Consider the following 26,088-nt stretch of genomic DNA (forward strand, 5'->3'; position numbering starts at 1 on the left):
TTAAGGGATGACAAATTGAGAACCTGCATAACTGAAATTCCCGTGGAGGAATGTTCAGATGGAATTTTCGGTCTGATGGACCATTAATGTGTTAAGAATATGAAAAATTATTCTCTAATAATGAGTTCTGTATGTTCTTCTGTTAGAAGGGATCTTTATCCCATGATTCTATGGGGGGGGCTGACCAATCTAAAAAGAACCCCAGAATCAGTTGGATCTAAAGCCGAATTTGAATTATAAATAAAGGGACTTAACAAGAATTTTTGAATTGATAGGATCATGGATCGAGGTTGTCGTGGTAGGAATGATACCCCCCAACTCGATGAGGAAGAGCTCGACTTGGGGATGTTCATAAAACTCTTCATAGATCGCAGCCTGGACCTTTCAAGGGTGAAGGGGAAAACTTGGGTGAGGTTACGGAGAAGTGGATCGAAGCAATGGAAGAATACTTCGATGTCACCAGGTACAATGAGAAATGTAAAATGGCTCTTGCAAGGCTGAAGATAGTAGAAGCAGCCAGAGTGGCATGGAGAAACCACTGCGAGACAAACCGTGTGGATCGGAACACCCAAACATGGAATGATCTCAAAATTTACCTAAGGAAGAGATTCTGTCCTCCCGGCTTTATGGCAACCAAGATGAATGAATTCTTAGAGTTAACCCAGGGGAGCAGAACTATTGAAGTGTATCACCAAGCATTTGCTCTTCTCCTCAAGTACTCGCCACCCACTGCTGGATGAAGAATAGCTGATGGCCAAGTTCATTGAACGAACCTTTGAATATCCTAGTGAAGAATGCCAAGCCAGTTTCCATGGCCAAAGCAGTACAGATGGCAAAGGATTTCGCCAAGGCCTTTGATGTCAAGGTCCCGTCGAAGCCAGCACCATCATCTTTCAAAAGATTTCTAGCTCTAGAAGGTGATTCCAACCTTCCACCACCTAAGAGACAACAAAGTCAAGCTCAAGATATGGAAAGTTCTAGAATGGAAGAAAGGTCCTTTTCTCGGAACTCAATCCCCTGGAATTCAACTTCAGAAGTTCCACCCTTGAACAAGGAAGTGAAATGCTATAACTCTCAAGGATTTGGACATCATAGTATGGATTGCCCAACTCCTTTTGGATCAAGTTTTTCGGGGTGGGGAAATCAGGGACCAAGATTCTAGACTCTAGCTCCTTCCTTCGAGAGTAATCAGGTTCCTTTCTGCCAAAATCTGAGAAATCTGAGAGGTAGACCCTCTAACAACCAACCCTCAGTTTCAATCCAAAGTAATGCAAGACCTCCACCTCTCGTAATAGGGGAAGTCAAAGAGAGATGGTCCCGAATCGACCGTCCACTTCCAAGGCAGTAACGCTGGAAGTGATTGAAGAAGAAGAAGATGAAAGAGGTCATGCCCCACCTGCGAGATGAGGACATCTCGTATATTTTAAGTGGGGTAGGATGTAAGATTCCTCCCTCAAGCTTTTGAGGTGTAATGGTGTAAGAACCTTCCCTTCTGTTCTTGTAATTATTCCCCTCTCTGAAATAAAAGAAAGATCTTGTTTTACCCTGTTTTGGCCTAGAGAGAGGTAATCCAAAATTGAGATATCTTTGGATATAAAAATCCTTCTAAGGTCTGAAATGGTTTCCCTTGAAACAGAAGTTCAAAATAAATTCTTCAAAGTGCATTAGGAATTAATTAAAAATGATTTAAAAGGCCTTAGCCTAAGGGTCAAGATTTTTTAAAAATTTTGGATTATGGTCCAATTAAGGTTCTTATGGGCCAATAAGATTAATCCAAAGAATCAACGGCTGTGCCTCTCGATGAGGAAAAAAGCATTGGTCTCTGACCATGTGACTTACTGGTTCGGTCGGATCAGTTTGGTTAGTTAAGGCTCTTGACTATGTTAGAATAAAAATATCCTGGAGGAGTCGCGCGTGCTTTCTGGGCGAGGGAAGTTTTTCGGGTTCGGTTTTGGAACAAACCGAGGGATTAGTCTCTTGTCCGGATATCTGTGGGCCAAGCCCCGAGTGAGAGGCTCTACCTTGCACAAGAAGTGCTACCTCTGCTGCTACCACCCCCGAATTTGTTACGTGGAGGGGACATGGATCTTTCATACCTCCTAGATCCTCTCTTATTGTTACTCTAGGGTCCATTCATTTTTTTTAAAAGTTACCACTATTTCTAGAGTCTATTCATAACTCCTAGATCCTCTCTTATTGTTACTCTAGGGTCCACTCATTTTTTAAAAAAGTTACCACTATTTCTAGAGTCTATTCTCATTTTTGAATTTTGTATGTGTGAGATTCCTTGGACCACTTGCCTTTTTTATGTGGTCCCACATTCTCTCTTCTCCAAATTTGAAAAACGCGGATAAAAGAGATCCTAAAATTAGGGTTTTTTTTTAATTTTCAAATTTTAACATTTTTTAAATTAAAAAAAGAGTCCCTCAATCATATGTAACCTCCACAAGTACCTTTTCAAGGTCACTTTCAGTCAGTAATGGTCCAACACCTCTCTCTTCCCCTAAATATGAAAAACGCGGGCATAACGGACCCTAGAATTAGGGTTTTTTGAAATTTTCAAATTTTAACATTTTTTAATCGAAAAGGGTTCCTCAATCATATGTTTCCCTTAGAAGTACCTTTTCAAGGTCATTTTCAACAATAACTACCTCATTTTCTTTTAATCATCCTTTCATCTTACTCTAATCCTTCTTTCATTTGTTGACCTTAGTCTAAACCATGTCTCCTTTAGAAGATATTACTAACACAAGAAAACATAAGATAGATCTTTATATTCATGTGGAAGAGGAATATGCATCAATGAAATGTCCTTACGTAAGAGAGAACCATTGAATAATGCATCCACTTCTTTACTTAGGGCTCAAGGAAAGAAACATGTAGACTTATGGGTTGATGGTGCACTCTATCCACATAACCCATTAACCTTAGATAACCCACCATTCGCTGATCTGACTAGTTTAGTACGTCACATTTGTTGAAATTTGAGCAAAATGATGAGCTATGGTGGATCAAACACTAGAATCAACATAATTAACAAAGTGATTAGCAAGTGATTAAGATGTAATTAGTGAATAATTAGCACATAGATTAATGTAGGCATGGATACTCAAAAACCAGCCAATTCTCATTAGGGCTATGCCTCAATTTATAGAGTTTACATCAAGCATCAAATCCCATTGATTTCTCCATGATTCACTCCCAGAATATCTCCACCTTTTGCCTGATTCTCTCCACCTCTTCTCTTTTCCCTGAATATCTCCCAGAATATCTCCACACTCCTAAATTCCCTCATGCTACCCATTATTCTCTCCCAGTAGATTCTTCTCACCTTTTCACAGGTTCTTTCACAATTACATCTCCTCTTTTACAGACTCTATCCAAGAGCTTTTTCCCACACACACCCTATTCACTTGTATTTTCAACACCTCCCCTCAAGTGAATAATCCTAGCACACCTGGACCCTATATCAAGTTTCCCTCTTACTTGATAGCCTGCGACCAGTGCCTCGAGTCCCTAAACTCATAGTCCTTGACACTCTCTCTCTCTATGTGTCCAAGGCTTACTATAGTTGCCTGCGACCTTGACTAAAGTGCTCACACATACATCTACCACGTGGCCTACATCATCCGTGGCTCAGAGGTGGTTTTACTTTGTTGGGGCAGGTTACATTGGGTTGTGGGGTCTCTCTCTCTCTCTCTCTCAGAAAAGATGATCCGACTCCACTTCCCTTGGAGCCTCCATGAAGTTTGCCGATGTCGTTCCTTCTCCACTGGGTTTGCTGTAGCAGTCTCTTGCCATGTGTCCTGGCTTTCCACAGTTGTTGCAAGTGAAGGTCCTCCCTCCTACTCTGCCTCTTCCTCGTCCTCGTCCTCGAGAGAGAATCCTCCTCGGGTGAAGAATGCTTTTTCCTCTCCTGCTGTTGAGTCGAGCCCTTTCTTCTCTTTGCCTCTGCTCTCTTGCTCTAGTAGAGCTGCTTCTATCTCGTGTATCTTCAGTTCAAGTACATTCTTTAGTGTTGCTACAATGTTTTCATAATTTCCTTTGTCCACACTCTTCAAAAGTACAGCTAATGCTTCATCATCTTCTACCTTTTTGCCAATAGCTGTTGCTTAATGCTTTTTGCCAATAGCTGTTGCTTAATGCTTTTATATTTGTTCAAGTGTGTGATTAAAGGTTCACTTTCCTTCATGTCCAGTTTGTAGAATTGCATTAACAAATTTATCTTGGAATTTTTTGCTTGTGTACCAAATAATTTATTGAGTTCATCCCATGCATCTTTTGCCCAGTGTATCCCTGTGATATGATGAATGATCTCATCATTTAAACTGAGTGCAATAAGTCCCAATGCTTTTTCATTCCTACTCTTCCACTCATTTTCCCCTCTCTCTGGGCATTCATCTCTCCCTTCAACTAATCCCCACAGATTTTTCCTCATCAGCAAATACATGGTTTTTGTTTGCCATGTATAAAACTGTTCCCCATTAAATTTGGCTATTTCCTGTGCTGAATTCATGGTGATGTGAAGGGGGTCTTACCTCTTGATCCAAATTCAAGATTCAAGGGCAGTGTCTACCCTTTTACAACTCAATCTGGTGTTTAATAGATGATTACAACAATTTTATCAGCATAAAATCAACAGAAATTACATTAAATTGAGGGTAACCAATTTGTACGGGATGGTTGGAGTATCAAACCAACTCCGATTTGAAATCTGAAGTTATAGGGATCTGTATCAGATACCTAATGGTTAATTTGAACCCTCAATTGCACCAAAGTACAGTGATTAGCACTGATTAATCACTGATTAGCAAATTAATGCTCTGGTTTGTGTGCAGAAAACAGAGTATGCGGGGAGCCCAGATCTGGTGCCTTCCACTTCAAATGAGCTCAAATGCTTTCAAAGGCATCAATAGCAATGAGTCTAGTAGAGGATTAAGCCAAGAAACATAAGATTTGACCAAATAATGAAAGCTTAATCTCTGTTTTACCAAAGTCACCTGTAGATTTGATGAAGAGCTTTGATCTCAATGTAGACTTGATGAAATTGAATTCTGTCTTCACCAGCTTGTAGAGCATGCTTGATTACACCTTGGGCTAAGAGGAATTAGAAAGATTTGAACTGATGAGCTCAAGATCTGTAGTTCCCTTCAGAAAAACGGCGCCTGCTAATTAGCGAAAATTGGCTGCATCCGCGGGCGGTTTGCTGCTCCCTTTAGATGGGCTTGAAGCCAATGATGTTAGCTAGCTTGTGTATAAAGCTTGTGCCCTAATTTTATGTGTGCAAGGTGCTAGAGACCCTCCACTGGCTGGGGGTGAAGGGGAAGATGAAGAACTCACTAAAAATTGATTTTTTTGCTAATTACCTACTAATCCTAATTAAATCACTAATGGGCTCATAAATCTGGTTGATTCTAGGCATGGCTCTGATACCATGTTGAAATTTGAGCAAAATGATGAGCTATGGTGGATCAAACACTAGAATCAACATAACTAACAAAGTGATTAGCAAGTGATTAAGACGTAATTAGTGAATAATTAGCACATAGATTAATGTAGGCATGGATTCTCAAAAACCAGCCAATTCTCATTAGGGCTATGCCTCAATTTATAGAGTTTACATCAAGCATCAAATCCCATTGATTTCTCCATGATTCACTCCCAGAATATCTCCACCTTTTGCCTGATTCTCTCCACCTCTTCTCTTTTCCCTGAATATCTCCCAGAATATCTCCACACTCCTAAATTCCCTCATGCTACCCATTATTCTCTCCCAGTAGATTCTTCTCACCTTTTCACAGGTTCTTTCACAATTACATCTCCTCTTTTACATACTCTATCCAAGAGCTTGTTCCCACACACACCCTATTCACTTGTATTTTCAACAACATTGTGGTGATGGGGTAAATTGGCTTCTTGGATATATTTTCCCTTGAACAAATTGGACACTCTCTAATACCGTACCATCAACTAGTACAAGTTTCTCCATCATGTATTAGGAGGATTAGTTGTCAAGTGGACAATCTAGCCCAATGGCAAGGAGAGACAAGCACTCATCTTGCTTTACTTTAAACATTTTTTCTAAGTCTCGCAACAAGAAGAGAAACTCCTCTCCATCTACCACTATGGAGCTAAGCATACTTAGTGCTAACTCGGGCATATTTGGTGTTGCCCCTATCTCATCGGCCTCATCCATGGGTGCATCCACAGCCGCCATTGACCCCTCTCCACTAGCCCATGAGGTGGTACCTTGAGTTGTTTTTGCCTCTTCATGTTGTTGAAGGAGAACCAAGGCCAGAGATTGCTCCACCACTTGATCAAGGAGCTTGGGCTTTGGATCTACCTCCTTGCCCCTTTACTAAATCAGCCAGGGCAACGTCACCGGCCTCAACTTCATCATCAGAGTCTTGTTCATTCAACATGAGAATGAATGCTGGAATCCATGACAAAAAGTTGGTGCTGATGTTTCCCTTACCAAGGGCAGCCATTTCCTAAGTGGAGAGCACCTTGAAGTGCCCATCTTCTTGATCAACTTGTTTGGTACCTACGTAATCTCTTAGGATAGTTTGCATCGATTTTGTTGATGTAGCGTAGAAGCTTGCAAGGGACTCATAGAGTGTTACTATCAAGGATGATCATAGAAAAGGGCTTTATGTATGTATACATGTACTCCAAGGTCTCCTTGTACTCATGTTCAGAACGAGGAGGATAGTTTCTTCAAAGTCAATGGTGGGAGAGAAAATGTGAAATAGCTCTTGTTGGGACCAGACCACTTAGTCCTCTCTTGGAATGCAAGAAAGTTCTCATACACCATGGAATGATCCATTAGGATTATGATGAGAGTGCAAGCCAAGCTATAGGGAATATATACTAGCAAAATGCACGCGAGTGCTAGTGATACAAATGATAAAAATGAGGGAGGTTCCCTATTTATAGAAAAAACCAGGGTTTGAAATCGACAATTTCACACTTAACAAAAAAGGGCCGACCACCCAAAATACTTTATTAAACGTAGTCATTTTAATTATAATACTTAATCCAAGTAATATATTTAATCAAACGTATCCAAATAATAATTTTGTACAAACGTATCCAAATTAAACTTATTGCGATCATTCAAGCTTGATCCAAATAGTCCATGATGCCATTCATTACATTATCGACCAAAAAGGGAAAAGTTGAATTATAATGAAAAACAATTACATTGACATTACCCAATTACACTGCTAATTGCAATTCCACACCCCCGTCCCTCCAAGAATCACAAACCATGAAATACTTTTACATACGTCTCCGAATCTACACAAACACATATGAACAAATATCACCAAAGCATGGATGGTTAAGAAAAACCAACTCAAAAATCTAATACCTTTCGACGTCCTATCTTGAAGCTTGCACCTTATACTTTCTTAAAACTTTTATGAGTATTAGGTTTTCTCAAATGTCTACGAAGCTCCATTCTTTGCTAGCACCACTGACAAGGTCAATGGTGCCATTGGGTAGTTTGACTGGTAGTTCTATGTGAATCAACACCCTCACATGACTTCAAGATTTGAGCATGCTTTCAAGTATCGAAGTGTGTTACTTGAAATCACAACTCTGCAAGAATATGCATCTCCCTTATGCACCCCTTCCACTATATCCCATGCACTTCCAAATAAACCATTCATCTACTCAGATTGCAATTCCTTGCAAATAAACATTGTTGGAGTGGCTTTGTTGAAATTAGAGCAATGTGATGAGCTATGGTGGATCAAATACTAGAATCAACATCATTAACAAAGTGATTAGTAAATAATTAAGATGTAATTAGTAAATAATTAAGATGTAATTAGTCAAATAGCTTAATGTAGGCATGGATACTCAAAAACCAGCAAATTCTCATTAGACCAATGCCTCAATTTATAGTGTTTACATCAAAGCATCAAATCCCACTGATTTCTCCTTGATTCACTCCACCTCTCCCAGAATATCTCCACCTCTTTTGCTTGATTCTCTCCACCTCTTTACTTTTCCCAGAATATCTCCTAGAATATCTCCACACATCCTAAATCTTCTCATGCTACCCTTTATTCTCTCCCAGTAGATTCTTCTCACATTTTCACAAGTTCTTTCATATTTACACATCCTCTTTTATAGCCTCTAACCAAGGGCTTGTTCCCACACACACCCTATTCACTTGTATATTTCAACACCTCCCCTCAAGTGTACTCCTAGCACACCTGGACCCTATACCAAGTTTCTCTCTTACTTGATAGTCCGCGAGACCAGTGTCTAGCACACCTCCCCTCAAGTTAACTTAGCACACCTGGACCCTGTACCAAGTTTCTCTCTTACTTGATAGCCCGCGACCAGTGCCTCAAGTCCCTAAACTCATAGTCCTTGACACTCTCTCTCTCTATGTGTCCAAGGCTTACTACAAGTGCCCGCGACCTTGACTAAAGTGCTCACACATACATCTATCTACCACGTGGCCTACATCATCGATGGCTCAGAGGTGGTTTTACTTTGTTGGGGCAGGCTACATTGGGTTGTGGGGTCTCTCTCTCTCTCTCTCTCAGAGGTTTTCACATGGCTCCTCACTCTTTGGAGCCTCACATCTTCTCTTGTCTTCAGTCTTCTTGTCGTGGTAGCTTCTCTCCACGCGTCCATGTCTTTCTCTTCTTTCAGTCTTCTTGGGGTAGCTTCTCTTCTCGTGTCCATGTCTTTCTTCAATGCTTCCTCTAGAACTTCTTGGTGTGGATATTCTTCTTGGAAGGAGATGTTCTTCTTCTTTCATGGCTGGGGCCATGAGCTTGTCCGTCAGGTCTTCTTGCTCCATGTGAGCAACATGTTCAAATGTTTTACTGACAGTTCTTTTGGGCTTTTGATGTTTATCTTGTTTCATTATGCAATGCAAACCCAAAACTATGTGGGAGGTCTTACCTCTTGCCTTATTTTGGACAAGGGCAGTGTCTGATCCCATTTTTACACTGATGCAATGTGCCCAATACATAATGCGTATAGCATTCATTCTTATGCACATTCCCAAATGCAACTCTGGCTGTGAATAATCTTGAATTTGGCTGAGATTTATAGGCATTAACCAAGGGTTAAATGTAAAATGATGATTATCACAATTTTATCAGCACAATTTTACCAGAAATTACATTAAATCAAGGGTAACCAATTTGTATGGAATGGTTGGAGTATCAAACCAACTCCGAATTGCAATCTGAAGTTATAGGGGTCTGTATCAGATACCTAATGGTTAATTTGGACCCTCAATTGTACCAAAATACAGTGATTAGCTTTGATTAATCACTGATTAGTAAATTAATCCACTATTTTGAGTGCAAAAAACAGAGTATGCGGGTAGTCCAGACAGTTGCCTAACTAGTTCGTCAGCTTCAGGGTGCACTGGGATTGTGTGCCATGGCATGTTGAGAAAATCATCAAGCTAGGTGATTCCCAGCTAGATTTTCACATCGATGCTATCTGTGGTGATGCTATTGAAGGGCTTGAAGGTTACCATGGCTCGACACAGGAGAAGAAGGTGCTATGTAAGAAGAGAGTGCGACAAGTGTTTTATAGAGAGAGTGCGACAAGTGTTACAGGTAGAGTGATGGTTTGCAAAGAGCTTGGCATAGGTGGAGGGTGGTAGCTTTGAGGGTTCTATGTGAGAAGATGCGCTACATGCAAAAAGATAGACAACAGGAACAAAGTAACGGCATTACACGAAAATCTAAAAATAGTTGCTGTATATGTTTTTCTGTGCATGATTGCCATGCAGCCGTTGAGTGATCATGACTAAGGGGTATCAAACCATTTGACTTTCTAAGTGAATCTACGATGATTATCCTTGAAAGCATGCTCGTATTAATGTGATCGATTTCTAGGTAGTGGATTAGTGGCGCCGCCTCATAAATGAAAGGGTTAGGTGGTGTACGGATGAAGGTGGTAGCCATTCACCAGCTTCTAGAAGCGCTCCCCTGTGAGTGTCCTGAGTAGGAATGTTCAATCATAGAAGTTTTCTACAATCTAGAAGGGTCACCTCCACCTTAGCTTTAGTTTCCCCCTGAATGTAGGCCCATCCATGATTGGAATAGTAGGAGCGGCTCTTTTTCTTCGAAGAGCTAAAACTGGGAATGGCAGTCCACCCACTTCTTTCTCTGATTCTGGATCACTATGGTCACAAAGAAGCTATTGAATCTATGCTCATCCAATTGGAGGTGCTGATCCAGGCAATAATGGAGAGATTCCTCAGGTCTTAGCTTTTCGATTATGGCAATCCGGAGGCTCAGCACCTAGGAACTCCATTGGCACCATTGCTTCAGTGCCATATACCAGCTTTAACAGAGTCATCCCTATGGAGACCTTATAGGCAGTGCAAAATGCCCATAGTGCCGACGAATACAGCTTCTCATCCCAATTTGAGAAATTCTCATTTACTTGCTTCTTGAGAATCCCCACTACAGTATTTTGTTTGTGGACTCTGCGCTTGACCATGAGCCTGTGGGTAATACACCATGGATTTCTTATGGATGATTAGGTGTGTTGAGTGACTAGTCGAATGATGTCATTCACAAAGTGTTTGACTTGGTCACTTATCAGCTCTATCAGGCAGCCATGATCATCTCATAGAGTAACTTTGCATAGTGGACTTGGTCGTATTATTCTTAAGGGCTCTGGCTTCCACCCATTTGGTACTATAGTCTGTTGCCACCAAAATGTATTTGTTACCTATAAATCAGGTTGGCAGCTTGAATGGTCCCTCGAAGTCAAGGCCCCATTTTTGTAATGGTTCCAACAACGAGGCAGGATCGGATTTCAAGGCATCCAATCTCTATCAGTCGTGGCTGGCCGAGTCGCTAGCACACATCACATTGTTTGGCCCATTTGTAGACATCACCAAGTATAGATGGCAACTAAGAGGCCAGCTTGGAGGATCTTCCTTCCGATTACTTCCCCTACAAAGTGACCGCTTCTTGGAGGACAACTTCTTACTCATGATGTGGAATGCACCTCCAAAGGTTTTGATCAATGCCCTTCTTATATAGCTGTCTGACTATTACTTGGAAATGCCGGCTTCGGACAGCTGTCCACTTTCTTTGATCTCAAGAAAGGATATCATCCATCAAACATGTGGCTACAAATGCCAACATTTCATCATACCAGGTCTGAGGTATCGGCATGACTGCTTTGGATGTAAATAGCTCCACATCGGGTAAATCATCCGCTACTCCAATCGGGGCTTCACCACTCCAGTTAGGATAGGTAGTCCCTATATGGCTAGTTCCTGGAGTGTACACAATGCTGAACTCAAACTCCTGAAGGATCAGCATCCACCGAGCCATCTTTTATGCCAAGCTTTTCTTATCAACAACATAAAGTAGGGCCAAATGATCCACATGGAATGTGAACTTGTTACCCAACAGATAGTGGCAAAACTTGCCAACTAAGTAGATCATGCCAAGTGCCTCCCTACTACGGACGGTGGAGTAGTTCCACTCTACATCTAATAATCTTCAGCTAGAGTAGTAGATAGGCCAAAACCACTTCTTTTCAGCTTCCTACATCAAGACACTCCCGATTTCCACATCTAATGCATCCATGATGACATGGAATGGCAATTCCCAATTGGGTGCCAGAGCAGGCACTTGGTAATCCAAAATGGGAAGATGCCATGGATGAGGAGATGATAGCATTGGATGCCAATGTAACATGGGAATTGGTACCTTTGCCTAAGGATAGGAAGGCAATCGCATGCAAGGGGTATATAAGGTGAAACATATTTCAGATAGGTTTGTGAGTAGGTAGTACAAGGCAAGATTAGTTACCAAGGGTTATGCATAGACCTATGGTATTGAGAAGAAATTCAATCCAATTGCTAGGATGGCAACCGTGAGAGAAGTCATTGCTTTGGCTATAAAGGGATGGTCTTTACATCATATGTATGTAAAGAATGTTTTCTTTCATGGTGATTTGCAAGAAGAGGTATCTAGGATGCAGCCACAAGAGGTTATGAGGATTATGCACACCCCGATTATATTTGTAGGTTGCGCAAGGTGTTGTATGGTTTGAAACAGGAACCTAGAGCATGGTCAGACAAGATAGGATAGTATATTGTCACTATTGGATTTCAGTTATCCAAGGCATATTTTCACTCTATGTGAAAAAGACAGAGAGAGGGGGACTATTCTTATAGTCATTTGTGTTGGTGACTTGATTGTCCCAAGTGACAGTGATGTGGATGCCAGCATAAGTTTGAGATGAAGAATTTGGGTGAGCTATGATAATTTTTTGGGCATTGGGGTGGTGAGATCACCTCATGGCATTCTATTGTTACAGAGGAAGCATGCTTTGGACATGTTTTCCAAGTATGGCATGATAGGCTGTAAGCCTATCTCAGTGCCATTGGAGAAGAATGGTAAGCTTTTTGCAAATACAGGTGATTGCCTAGAGAACCCTACTATGTACAAGCACATAATAGGGAGTCTTATCTACATGACCATTATGAGGCCAAATTTGAGCTATGTTGTTGGACTTGTGAGTCAATTTATGTAGTCCCCTAGGAAGCCACACTTAGATGTGCCTAGATGGATCCTTAGGTACATAAAGTCCAGAGTGGGTTATGGACTTTCCTATGAGGCTGGAGTACAGGTACAAGTGCATGGTTACACAAATGCGATTGGGATGTTAGTGCTTTATATAGGAGATCTACTAGTGGCTTTATGTTTTCATTTGGGAGTGATGCTGTGAGTTGGAGCAGCAAGAAGCAACCAACGGTTGCTTTATCAAGTACAGAGTTAGAGTACAGGGATGCTACTATAGCAACATGTGAGGTATCTTGGTTACAGAAAATACTTGCAGATATGGGAAAGACCATGGATGGGATTGTTGTTTTTTATTGTGAACAACATGAGCAGTATACAATTGGTTTTAGCAACCAGATTTATCATTATAAGACAAAACCCGTTAAGGTTCATTATCACTTTGTGAGGAAGAAGGTTCTAGCAAGTCATAATCATTTGGTGTATATTAGCACAGAAGATCGAGTAGCTGACATTTTCATGAAGGCATTGGGTACAAAGAATCTCCGTAGGTTCAGGAGCTTACTTGGAGTGCAAGATATGGAGTTAAGCTTGAGGGGAAGTGCTGAGATATCGATCTCAACTAGTGCGGTGGACATTGATGATATGCGTGAGGGATAGGCCCCGCTCTTATGTCACTGGCATGGTTGGTGAAGATTATGGTTGATATGGCACCGGTATGGTGGGTGACAAGATGTATGATAGCCACATTTGGACTTCTAGAGTCTAGCATAGTTATAGCACCAACTCACTAGGTCAGGTTAGAGAACCCTATTATGTTTTATTAGAGTAATTCACATATAACATGTACTCTCTTATCTTTTGTATTATGTTTTTTTAGAGAAGAATAAGAAGATAGAAGAAAATTCAGCCATCCAACTCTCTTGTGTGTGCTTGTCTATTCTCTTATGTGTGTGTGAGAGAAGTAGAAGCTTGCTAGAGCTCAAGCTCACCCTCTCTCCCAGTTTATCTTTATTATGCTATGTGGACAACCAAAAGTGCCTGCGGAGGCTCAAAATCCTCCAAATATGGTTATATTTACACCAAGTTGATTGTTGGAGGTTAGGCCAAAGTGGATGCCTCTGCCTAGGTTTTTGGATTTATTGTTGATGATGTTGTCATATTGAACACTCCATCTTACGATGACCAACAACTTTGTAATAGTAGCATTGAACGGGTGCACCCACCACCCCACCACAACCATGACCATAAGGTCAATCCTATGGTATACTTTGAATGACATGATTAGGTACTATTTGCTGAAGTCGAAAGTTGCTCCACTTGGCACTGTGGACAACTGACCACCCTACCATTTGTACTGACAAGCCTCTGTAGTAGCATGAGTGGTGGTTTGATATAGAGCATACAATAGGGCTTAATCTTATATCCCTCCTTTTTATGGCCATGATTTAATCACTTCCTACACCAAGCATCTGATCAAAGCCCAAATCCAACACCCTAAAGCCTAGCCCATGCCACTAGTTATTCTTTGACTATTTTCGGCTTTTGGCTTTTCTTCTTTTGATTTTGTGCTTTGATTGTAAACCCGACTCTACATTAGGGTCATCATCCACAGTGTCATCCTCTGAAGAGTCCACTTCCTGCTTCTTCTTCTTCTTCCCCTTTTTGAAAAGTAGAGCGATCCCCCAAACTACACTTTGGTCTGCGAGTAGCTTCGACCAACCTGTCAAGCCCCCCTGATCATAAAATCAACAAATGCAACAGCAAGCTTTATTTTCTTTGCAAACCTTTGACAAATCACTCACCCCCACAAAGAGCCTCATTTGACATATCATCATGATCCACCCAGCTCTAAAAGGTGCAAAATTTAGCAAAATAATCATCCATAGGTAAATTCTTATGATCCAGGTAGCGCAATTTCTCTAGCACATGCAAAGATATCTTTTCGTTCTAGAATCAGTGTAGAAAGGCCTCTCGCAGGGCTTCAAAAGTAGGAAAGAAATTGAGACCATACTGAGCATGCCAATTGGTTACCTTACCATCCAAAGTACCTTTAAATGTATTACACTTTTGAGTTGTCCGAACATTAGGTAGCATACCATTGGCCAACCAGATATTCTCAAAATTGGCCACATGGGTATCCGGATCCTCCTTCTTATGACCATGAAAGTTTGGATGCTTAAGAGAAACTCGATGAGTCATGACAGAAAACTGTTGAGGTAATGATGCACCGGCAAGACCAAGAGGTCTGGAAACCACCACAGGAACAACCAAAGATAGATCTGGAGCCACAAGAGGATGTGTTAAAGGCAAGTTGGCACCGAAGCTAGCAAACAAAAGCCCTTATGCCAACAGATTCGAGGCCTCACTGGCTAGATCATCCACATTCTCAGTGGCTACACGGACATCCTTCATCATAGCAATAGCATCATCATTACCAGCATCCACCCATGGATAATCTAGTTAGATGTGGCAACAATTCCCATTCGTTCATAAGGAAATGAATCGACAAAACAGACAATAGACTAATAAAATTCATTGCCTCGCTGAGTCTCTAGAAGAAGGAGATCTTGGACCTTTGACTAAGCAGTGCTAGGGAAGACTCCATAGAGTAGTGGTAAAATAGGATTGAACAAATAAAAAGGAATATGTTCTAGAAGGCCTATAGAAGATCACCCATAAAACATAAGGACTTCAACACGATGGACTAGATGCCACAAAAAACAACGATACACAGACCATGCCAAACAGCTTCACACAAGTGAAAAACATCAACATGAAAGATAGAATGATAACCAAGATGAATAGAAGGATATCCTAAAAGATGAAGACCAATCTAAAACTTCACAGATAAAAGGGCAGAGAATCAACCCATACCAAATCCATGCAAAAATTTTCAAATCTAGGAAATCGCTCGGAGTAGTAGGATCACCAACCAAAAGTGTTGGTGATTGAATAAACCAACACGAAGTTTACTAAAAATATATTTGGAACATTCAATGTTAAGTAAAATTATTGTATGCATTACAAAGCAAAAGAAAAGTGCAAAGTAAAGACACGGATTCTGTAAAGCATCTCTGTATGCTATTACGAATCAAGAAGTACATATATCTCCCTCTCTCAATTGATTGCACGTTGATCTCTTTTTGGGGTATCCACCTTTAATTGATTACATGTTGATCTCTTTTTGAGAAATCCACTTGACGAGTCTGGAGATTTTGTAAATGACAATCCTTATCTATTCTATGGCATAACCCTTGATTGCTATAGGAAGAATAAACTACCTGCGATATGTACTAAATTATGATCATGTGTGAAATTTACTTAGTTATTCTAAAATCGTCTTTTGTAGAAAATGGACATTGCAAAAGGGTATCATAAGGGTGCTTGCCATTTCCTATTTCTTATTATCACTTGCCAAGTGGTTGTGCACAAGGATTGTGCCCTCTTTGACCCAAAACAAGGTGTTCTGCTGAATCTGAAAAGTGCAATTCAGTCCGAGGGGTTAAGGACTGAAGTGAAGTGGTTTACACCCTTGGATAGCACATGGAAAGACCTTTCTATCAAGCCATCAAGTGCCCGAATTGGAGTTCATTTTGTATCCTTGTGCACTCTTTGACCCAAAATAGGGTGTTCTGCTAAATCTAAAAAGTGCAATTCAGTTTGAGGGGTTAAGCGCTGAAGTGAAGTGGTTTACACCCTTGGATAGCACGTGGAAAGACGTTTCTATCAAATCATTAAGTGCCCGAATCAGAGTTCATTTTGTGGGTCAACTGACCGATCTTGACCGCACGAGAAAGTGTGATTCAGTCACAAACGCTAAGGACTAAATTTGAGTGGTTTACATAGCCTTAGTGTACTCATTATAAGCTACAATTTGAGCTATTAACCTCTCCATTTGGATAACCCTAGCTGGGTCAACCCAGTCTTGTTGACTTTCTAAAGTTGTCAAAACAGAGGCATATTGTCCATTGAGACTGAAGTCAAAAGGATACTTGAATCTTGTACTATACCTCGAGATCTTTCCATAGAGCCCTAGATCACCCAAATTTGACAACTTTTCACCATCCAAACCCTAAAATTCCATTTTCAGCCATGGGGCGGAGTAAGCCAAGGAAGGGGGTGGATACAATCAATGATTTGGGGATTGGTGAATATGATATGAGGGACAATGTGATTGAGGATGAAGCCATTATGCAAGATCTTCATGAGGAGGAGCAAACACTACATGAGCATGGGGTCAATGTTGATGCAAATGTGCATGAAAGGGTACAAATGTATGAAGGGAATGCTAGACCAGCCGGAACTAATGACATGATGATGCTCATGCAAAGTATGATAGCAAACATGACGGCAAGCATAGAAGAGCAATGAAGGTACAACAACCGTATTGGAGTCAATGATGAAGGATCAACAACCGTATTGGAGTCAATGATGAAGGATCAACAACAAGCCTTCATTGAAGCATTTGCCGTACTCCGCAAAGATCTCTTGGCTAGTGCCTCCAATGCAAGAAGCAATGGTGGGAATAAATATGTGGACAATGGTGACAAGGAGAATCGACCTCCAAATGCATCATTGCACATTGGTGGACCTAAGATGCATAATGTTAACATGGATAGAGCTATGCCTTCAACCTCAAGGGATGTTGGAAAAGGCAAGCAAGTGGTGTTCAACTTTGATGCCCAAACTATTGATGGATCTTGGAAGACTTCCAAAGCTCCCATAAGAGTTGGTGGTAATCAAAGGAATCATGCATCACAAGATGGTGATGAGTTCAAAGGTGTGAAGGACAAAGTGAATCTTATCAAGTTCAAGGGTAAGGGAAATACCAATGAAGAGTATGAAGAATGGGTGAACAAAATGGAGATGTACTTTCAGGTAACCCAAGGTCGGCGGATCGAGCCAAGGTGTACTTTGCCACTCTTCATCTCAAGGGCTATGCTCATACATGGTGGAGGCACTTATCTACTCATGGATACGAGATTACCACTTGGGAGGACTTCAAAGATGAAATGAAGAAAGCATTTGTCTCAGAATTACATCAACAAAAAGTAATATATGATTGGAATGAGCTTGAGCAACAAGGGAAGAGTGTAAAGGAGTACACACATCAATTCCTCAAACTATCCTTGCATGTAGATGATGTAAGTGAGACATATAAGAAGATCAAATACATAAAGGGACTCAAGTCAAACATTGGAGCTGATGTAAATGCTCAACGGCCATCATCTCTCAAGGAAGCTATGGTTTTAGCCGAAATCTATGAGGAGAAGTATAGTTACCAATGGCAATCCAAAGTTTCCAAGGTTGATGCAATTCCATCTTCCAATGTAAAGACTTCTCCAAGAAATGTCATTCCAAAGTTTCCAACGGTGTATGGCGAGGGCACTAAATCAAATTTCAGGTTTGGTGGTACTTCTTCAAAAGTTGGGAATGATAAGATGGATGGAAAGCCGACTAATGGTGCACACAAGAGTATGGTGATGAAGGAGGACGGCATCAATGAGTTGCATAGCAAAGGTTTATGCTATAAGTGTGAAGAGAAATGGTCCAAGGAGCATTACAAGGTGTGCAAGGATAAACAACTATCCTTGAGTATGATCATGACCTAGTCGGATGGTGATGAACTAGAGTATGGGGAAGTAAAATTTGTGGATTGCAATGACAAATATGATGAAGTTGATGGTGAATTTCCTTTTGATTTGGGTGGATTCATGAAGAGCAATTGACGATTGTGTGCATATGCATACTACAAGTGCATGCAAGAAAGATGCTATCCTTTGCACATTGTCACATGATGCTTATGCCGGCTGTGAGAGCATGAAGACATTGAGAATCAAGGCTATGGTCAATGGAAGAGAAGCACATGTACTTGTGGATAGCGGTAGTACACATAGCTTTGTCAATCGGAATTCCTTGTGCAATCTCAAGTTGTACCCGAATGCTTTGGATGCATTGCATGTTGTGCAAGTGGCAAATGGGGAAAGTATGGATTGCACAATGGTGTGTAAGGACATGGAGGTGTTGTTTTCAAAGGATTATGCTTGCAAAGCTTATTTGTTAGAGTGTTGGACATGGGGCCAGTTGGCTTAGTGTTGGTATGTGATTAGTTGTCCACACTTGGCACCTTCTCTATGAATTTGAGGAAGGGATTCATGAGCTTTATGCATGAGAGAAGTCAAGTGACATTGTGGAATACCTTATCGAATGGAAGGGTTTACCCAAGGAAGAAGCTTCATGGCAGCCTGCATCAATATTAGAAGATCATGAAAAGGTTTGCCATGCAAATGAGGGATAAAAATGGAGTGGATAGAAGTGAATATACTTGCTGGAATTTCTAGAAATTCACGGTTATGGAGCCTTAAACATGATAGATATGGATCCTCATCTTTTGGAAGCTTCATGCATGTGAAGTTTCAACCTTGAGCACTTGTTTTGGACTGTCTTGGGAGTATTTTATATAGTTTTCAACCTATGGAAAGTGATGCTTCCAACTTTGCTGAAATCACGTCCATGCATGGCTTCTTGATCTCCAATGCTACATTGAATGATGATGATGCCTATAGAAGAAGTTTTGAAGGTTTTGTGTGCCAATAGGTTCTATGCTAAAGAAAGAAAATGCACTTTGATATCTCATGATGTGGATAATGCCTTGGGTGGTTTGGATGATGATACATGTGATGTGGACATAGATTCACATATGTTTTTGCATGATACCACCTATGAGGCATGCTCATAGGTGGTATGATGTGGACATAGATTCACATATGTTTTTGCATGATACCACCTATGAGGCATTCTCATTTGGCTCCAATGGTTATCTACATGACCTTATGTTCTATGGAGTCGAGGCATTTACTTTTGGATGTGACCTATGCCATATGAGATGTATGGCCCTTGGTGTGATGATGAGCCTTTGCGAGATGATCTAGCATGGGTTCTTGGCATGGGTGCACCTAGATTTTCCTATGAGCCACCGTGGGGATTTCACATGATGGCTATGATGGTGCATGCATTCCGAATGTTCATTGGATGCATTGATTGAGATGAGGCTTGCATGGATATATATGTTCATTTTTTATCCAAGGGGTCATATAGCCTCGATGCTGCACGATGGTCACCAAGGGTTTCCATATGATCTGGGCATTATTGGTGGCTATCCTATCTTCGAAGAGGGGCATCGACACCATCCTTTTGACCCAGGCGGCGGATGGCGGATGGTTTTTGATTTCACGCATGATTTCTGTGGATTCCCTATTGATCCTGGAGGCTATTCACTTACCCTCACCATCAACGATACTCCTTCATCCTTTCCTTATGATCCAGGATGGTGCCATGGTCATGGTCATGTTCATGTTTATGTATGTATACATCTAGACCATGGGCAGATTTTTAGCTTTGTACATAGCCTCTTGTATATGTTTTGTGCACGACCACCCTTTGATTTCAAGGAAGAAATCATTGTAGGAGGGGATGGTTTGTAACAAAGCGTCCTAGTGGTGCACATGCACATGGGAATGGGCCTAAGCACATGGGGTTAGGGTCCATTTACACATGTGGGGCACATAGGGCCCTAGGGTTATAAATAGGAGATTACTATCATGTACTAGGATCTTTTTACTCACTTTATGACATTTGGTCATCTATTCTCCTTGGAACATGTATTCTCTTGGATATGGTACAAACTCCCATGAGTGCTCTAGGTATTGCTCCCTATGATGAGCTTTCTCTAGGTGAGAGGCTAACACACCACACTTCCATAGTTGCTTGCACCCCCTGAGGTACATGATTGGGCTAACTTGGAGACATGGGTTGTTGGGAGTGAAAGGAAGAATGAACCCCACATTAAAGTTTGTATGGGACACTATAAGAGCAATGTTGATCGCAACAATTTGGGAGCAAGGAATAAAGTGCTTTTTCAAGGGAAACAATGGAGGCAGGTCAATCCCAAGTTCAGGGTGCAGTCACTTCTGATAGAAGCTTGCAAGCTGGTTGAGACAAACAGTAGTCCTAATCAGAAAGCTATAGTAGGTAGTCTACTTAGGAGCAGCCAGAGATTGTTGCAAGAAACGTCTTTTATAAATTTTAATTATAAGCTAAGGATTACATATCAATAATAAACTAAGGTCTTGGTCTTGATATCTCCCAAGCCTTTCATTAATTAATTAATTTTCTTTTGATTATATGGGGCATATTGCGATGGGTACCTAATTAATTAATCACACAAACTAAGGTTGAACCTTTGAACACAAAGATTTTCAACCTTAGCTTATTTTTTCTAAGGTACAACCTTAGGACCTCCCATTGCCTCCTTGCTCACACCCCTCATTGGCCTACAACATCCCAACCGCCCTCCTAGCCAAGCCCCCCTCTTAGGGATCGACAGAGTAGGGCCTTTGTCGTCAAGAGAGGCCCTACTCTCTTGCACCAAGACACACATAGTCATCAAGATTGGGGAAGAAGGGGAGACACAAAAAAAAAAAAGCTACTCCCTTTGCTTGAGAGATGCAAGTGAAGGAGCTTGCGAGGCGAAAAAAAGAAAGAAATACCTGCCTCTATAGCTCTTCCACCTCCCAAACTTGGAAAAACTACCACGAACGGGGCACCACCAGCCACCGGCTGGAACACTCTCTCAACATTCGCCACCCACCCACACCATAAGACAGCTCAGAACCATGAAGGACAGATGATATATTCAGCAAACACACAACACCATACACACTGTATAAACACAGCAATTACACCAAAGACCAGGACTCTGGCCAGGATTTACTGCCAAGGGAGTACACCCTTGCGTCTGACGACCAAGCCTCTGTCTCCCGGTCCCTGCAAACTCCAGAGGGCGCCCACACCAGCAACCCTTCTTCACTTTCTCTGTAGCCTGGCTACTCTCTGTCTGCTGCTACCTGCCAATTGTCGTAGGCGAGCCCCACTGTCTCCAGCCCACACATCAGCACCACTTCTGCATCCAACACACACAAAAACCCAAGGCTCCCTCTCTGGTCAGCATCCACGCACTGCCTGCAATCACCGCCCACACAAGACCAACTACTCTCTCCAGAAGGCGCCCACACCAGCTAACCTTCACTCAACAGCTCCCACTCTCTGTATGTCGTGACCAGCAGTCTCACCAACCCCAGAGCCTCGCACAATCCTCAACACCACAACCCACTGCTCACCGCAGCATCCCAGATACCTAGCCCAAGCCACATCTCATGTACCCTTCCTCACAGCAGCCCTCTCTGCTGCTCCAATCAGATGCCCACACTAGACATCACCCAAGAGACCTGCAGCCTCTTTCTCTGTTCACCCGGCTGTACTCCAGCCCACTTATAACCAACACACAAGGCACATACCAGCCTCTGTATTTCCCTTTATCCGGCGGCCAGTTCACTTTGGTTCTCTTCGCATATATGGCTGCACTCCAGCCCTTCACACGTGGACTGTTCCACGTTGGTTTCCAAACGCCTAGCCACACACCAATCCCTCTCTCTCTTTTGCTCAAGTGCTCCAGACCCCTTGTCCCCACGACTCCTTATCTGCCAACGCCAACCTGCAGCCCTTCTTGTTGCCGGAGGTGCTTGCACTATCGCCTACAGAAGCAGCAGCTGTCATCAACGACACCAACTGCTTTACACACGGCTCCCTCTCTTCGATGCTACTCGTCCCAGCGGGCTTCACAACACGACGGCCTGTTGGCTCACCCGCGCCCGCTTTGCCTTGGCCCAGGCTCTCTTCCTCGGGTTCGCACCTGGCGGCTCCCCTTCACAGTGTCTGCCTTCTTACCTCTCCTCACTGCAGCAGAACCCCCCGTAGTGCCACACCCGGCAGCTTCACCGCACCCAGGCCCTCTTCAGCTACCTACGTGGTTGTCTCCAGGCCAACTCGCCAGCCCACTGTTTTGGATTAGAGCCACCCCAGCAGCCCTCTCCAGTCGCCAACAGCTCTCTCTGCAGCGCCTCACGCCCTCCGCAAAGGCGACTCTCCCTTCTACCTTTTCTGGCGACCTCTCCTTGCTACTCCTCCTCGGCGACTTCTTCCACCACCTTCTCAAAGTGCTGCTGGCCGCATATAAGAACTCCACGTGGTCTTCTAAATTGGCCATATTATATATTTTTTATTTATTTCTTTAAAAGCCCCCAAACACAAAATGATGGCCACCCTCAAATAATAAAAGAGCCCCTTCTCCTTGCACTTCGGATCATCACGCCGCGGCCATAATTTTCCAAAATAAGAGCGAGAGCTGTCCCCGTCTTCGTCAGCATCATTATCATCAAGCCCATCAAATTCCAGTCGGTGCCCTATATTTAGCAACCACCCGCACATCACACCGTTGCCATAAAATTCCCGGATCACCAGCATCTGCTCCGGAAAATAAACACGTGCATAAACCAACTTTCTGCAAAACCACCCAGCCTGTACACTTGCCAGGGCATTCAGGGCAAATTTTATTCACACACCACACGCACCATATGTACACTGACCAAAAACACCTTTCAGATTTTAGCCTGACATACTTTGCCCAACCCCTAGCCTGCTGAATCATTTATGATCAGCAGAAAGCATATGACCACGTTTCCCTCCGTCAATTCTCTGAGCATCATACAGTGTAATCAGCACATCTCTATTCCAGGTGATCCAAGAAACACCGTCAACTTCCACAGGCATAATTTTCCATCCCATATCCCACAACACAACACCAGAGCTTCTCGAAACAAAACTTCTGACATACACACCATCCCGTCTCATCTCAAACCCAAAATCCCTGATACGATCAGCACCAATATCAGAGAACCAATGCAGCAGCTCCTGCTGAGGGTAAAAACTGATGAAAGCTTCATCAAAAAAGACCTGTTGTGCCATAACACTTTCCTGTCCATCAGCATAAGAAGCCTCACCATCAAAGCCAGCCACCACAGGCAAAACAAACTCCCTTTCAACAGGCACCATTGCCAAAGCATCCATCTCAGTTCCTGTATCCTCATCTTCATCAAAACCACCAAGAATTTCATCCATTGCAGCATTCCTCTCATCCGTAGCAGCAGCATCATTCAAAGTTTTCTGGTGTTTCTCCTTCTTCATAGCTTCAATTCTGATCGTGGCTTTTTTAACATTTATGCACATCTCATCATCCATCTCCAACTCAGGTTCATCATCCTGTAGACTGTCTATATCCCACTCATCCCACACAGGTTTATTATCCAAAGACTCAAAAACAGACTCTTTCACATCACAGGCATACCTTTGTTCAGAATCCACTTGTACCTCTTCGCACTCCTCATGTATGGCTTCTTCCTGTTCAGCAACCTCATCACCAAGCACTTCCTCATCAATAACCACAGCATCCATCTCTGCATCCTCCTCACTAGATGAAGTATCCTCTGTTTCCTCACTAGTAGTGGTGCTACTGGTATCATCACTCGAATCAGCTTCACTCTCTTCTTCATCATTGACAGGCTTTTGGTTATTCATATTAAATTGCTTCTTATCCCCTCTCCTGTCATACAAAGTAATAACCCCTTTCCTCCAGTCCTGAACAGCCTTCACTGCTCTCAGCCATGGTCTTCCCAAAATAATGGGGAATGCACCCATTCCTGCAGGCATAACATGACAATCCACAAGCACACATCAAAAGCTTCCAATTCCAATTCCTTAACCATACCTAAGCATTTGACTTTCTGATGATTTGCCAACCGAATTCAGAATCCAGACGCTTCAGCAAAATTAAGACCAAGCCTCTCCACAGCAGCTAATGTGATCACACAAATCTGTGCTCCACCATCTATGTATGCCTCTCCCAAATTCTTCCCTTTATACCACACATTCACCACAGGACATATGTCAGGTAACTCCTGAACAGATAGAACAGTCAGTATCCCTTTGGCCAGCTCCTTCTCTCTCGGATTCACAAGTCTTTTCCACTGACGCTTCAAATTGGGAGCTAACTCTATCAATTGCCCAAAAGTAATGTTAGCCTTCCTTTCAGCCATGTCCTCCTGCAAACTATAGCTATCCTGCCCACCCCCTAGTGGAAAATCAGTTACCTGAAACTTCCTACGAGGCTTTCGCTTCTGCTTGACCTTCACATCTTCTCCTTCCTTCACTTTTCCTTTCTTCTTGCTGGGTCCTGCAACATCCTTGCTTTCCCTTTCCTGTGGCATCCGTTTCCCCAAAGGCATCACATCTGCTTCTGTCTCCTTCGTCTTCTCAAGGGTGACCACATCTATCACCTTAGTTTTACCCTTCTCTTCAGCTGTGATTCCACTCGGACCTGCTTGATCCCTGATATCAATACCATAATCATTCGACCTGTCAGGTAGCTGTGAAGGTAGTGGGTACATATCACCACCCATACGTTGAGGCTTATCACAATCTGTACTCAGATGACCAAGCTCACCACAATTCCAGCATGTAGGAATGAAATGACGGCCCCTTCCGCGACCACGTCCATATCCTGCTTGTCCATCTCCCCCTTCGAGAAAATTACCTCGGCCTCTACCACGTCCACCACCTGTACTTCCCATTAAATTCAAACTCAAATTCTTCATAAGATCAACCATCTGTTTCATATCCTGTCGCAATCCCTCATCAGAACCTGCAGAAACCATAGGTACTCCCTGACTAACTTGAGGCATCATCTGCATAGCTTGGGCTTCAGTGGGCTTCATCCTCTCAATCACTGCACTCATGGGTGTAGCCTCCACTCTCCGAATCTCCGGCTGTGCTACAACTGGAATCATCCCCAGCTGATTCATTCGCTGTAATTTCCAATCTTTTGACTTAGCAATCTCCACCACATCCTCAAAAGACCTGGGCTTCTTCAATTCCACTTTCCAGCGAATACTCCTCTTAAGTCCAGCTACAAACTTGTTCTTCTTCATCATATCAGGCGGCACCTGGTTTTCTCCCAAAGCCCTGCATAGAGTCTCCCATAGCAAAGAAAATTTCTTCATATAATCATCTATTGACTCAAACTCACCTTGTGTCAGAGCTTGCACCTCATGCCAAACCTTGTCGGGGTCTTCCACCTTCTTGAACCTGTTGCTGAGTGCTGTCTTTAATCCATCCTCAGTCATCTCAATGCGTGGAACAACATCCCTAAACGACTCCTCATAAGCCCTGTACCAGGTCCTTGCATCTCCCTTCAAACAGATGCTCAACAGCCGCAACACCTGTACCTGCTCACTAATATGGTTGCTTATACATGCAACCTCCATCCTTTCCAAGAAGTCTGCCACATCCTCATTCGGACCACCATAAAACTCTGGATAAGACATCATCTTGATCCCAAACTTCACTTCCAATCCCAAGCAAAAACCCAAAAACACCTTCCTTCAATCTCTCACTCTGGGGCATACACCCTCGTAAGAGAAATCCCTGAGCTATCCTCTGTCAACTGAGCCACTCCTCAGTCACACAATGCCTGAGCAACTCCTCAGTGGGGGCACCAGAAGGATGCGAGGTGAAAAAAAGAAAGAAATACCTGCCTCTATAGCTCTTCCACCTCCCAAACTTGGAAAAACTACCACGAACGGGGCACCACCAGCCA

This window comes from Cibotium barometz, chromosome 52 (genome assembly GCF_041138505.1).
Source record: "Cibotium barometz isolate CiBa-2024 chromosome 52, ASM4113850v1, whole genome shotgun sequence".
Lineage (NCBI taxonomy): Eukaryota > Viridiplantae > Streptophyta > Polypodiopsida > Cyatheales > Cibotiaceae > Cibotium > Cibotium barometz.